Source organism: Mobula hypostoma, chromosome 8 (genome assembly GCF_963921235.1).
Source record: "Mobula hypostoma chromosome 8, sMobHyp1.1, whole genome shotgun sequence".
Classification (NCBI taxonomy): domain Eukaryota; kingdom Metazoa; phylum Chordata; class Chondrichthyes; order Myliobatiformes; family Myliobatidae; genus Mobula; species Mobula hypostoma.
Window position 1 is genome coordinate 17,167,321 of NC_086104.1, and position 1,655 is coordinate 17,168,975.

Below are 1,655 nucleotides of genomic sequence, written 5' to 3' on the forward strand. Positions count from 1 at the left end.
GGTCTCGGCCTGAAACGTCGACTGTACCTCTTCCTAGAGATGCTGCCTGGCCTGCTGCGTTCACCAGCAACTTTGATGTGTGTTGATATTATGGTCACTACCTCCTAATGGCTCCTTTACCTCGAGGTCCCTGATCAAATCCGGTTCATTGCACAACACTAAATCTAGAATTGGGTTCTCTCTGGTAGACTCCAGTACAAGCTGTTCTAAGAATCCATCTTGGAGGGACTCCACAAACCCCCTTTCTTGGGGAATTTGATTGAATTTTGTTGGGGGTGTTGTCGATAGTGTGGAGGGCTGTCAGAGGTTATAGCGGGACATGGGTAGGATGCAAAACTGGGCTGAGAAGTGGCAGATGGAGTTCAACCCAGATAAGTGTGAGGTGGCTCATTTTGGTAGGTCAAATATGATGGCAGAATATCATATTAATGGTAAGACTCTTGGCAGTGTGGAGGATCAGAGGGATCTTGGGGTCTGAGCCCATAGGACACTCAAAGCTGCCGCGCAGGTTGACTCTGTGGTTAAGAAGGCATACAGTGCATTGGCCTTCATCAATTGTGGGATTGAGTTTCGGAGCTGAGAGGTAATGTTGCAGCTATATAGAACCCTGGTCAGACCCCACTTGGAGTACTGTGCACAGTTCTGGTCGCCTCACTACAGGAAGGACTTGGAAATCATAGAAAGGGTGCAGAGGAGATTTACAAAGACGTTGCCTGGATTGGGGAGCATGCCTTATGAGAATAGGTTGAGTGAACTTGGCCTTTTCTCCTTGGAGCAATGGAGGATGAGAGGTGACCTAATAGAGGTGTATTAAGATGATGACATTGATCGTGTGGATAGTCAGGTTTTTTCCCATGGCTGAAATGGCTGGCACGAGAGGGCAGTTTTAAGGTGCTTGGAAGTAAGTACAGAGGAGATGTCGGGGTAACTTTTTAACACAGAGAGTGGTGAGTGCGTGGAATGGGCTGCTGGCGACAGTGGTGGAGGCGAATACAATTGGGTCTTTTAAGAGACTCCTGGATAGGTACACGGAGCTTAGAAAAATAGAGGGCTATGGGTAATCCCAGGCAATTTCTAAGAAAGTACATGTTCAGCACAGCATTGTGGGCCAAAAGGCCTGTACTGTGCTGCGGATTTTCTATGTTTCTATTCCAAGTATGATTCCAATCAGAAAAAAATAATCAGTAAATATAAATAAAGGAGTAAGTAACTGACAGATTAATAGTTCAGCAGGCACTACGTGTGCTGAAGGGTCTGGTTCTGTGCTGTAGTGTCCTATGACTCCATAAGGAGCCTCCAGTTTTAACAATCACCCTGAATAACAATAAGGTTTGGAAATTATGCTTTAAACACTATTTTACTCAAATAGTAAGATTTTTTTTTCAGATTGGTAAGCATAACATGGGCTGTTTGCCTCTTAATGGGAAATGCTGTTATGACTCAATTGGTTACATTTTTGCAGTCAGAGGAAGCTGAGAAGTTTGTCACACCGAAGTGAAGGACACATTCTGGATCTATTAACTGGTAACTTGGCTGAACTACAAGTGGAAAAAGTTGCAGTTTAATGTCAACACAGATAAAGGTGCTGTGGGAGTTGTCCATCTGCAGTGGAGCAATACAACAGAATGAGCCGACAACAAAAGAGTGGGCCGAAG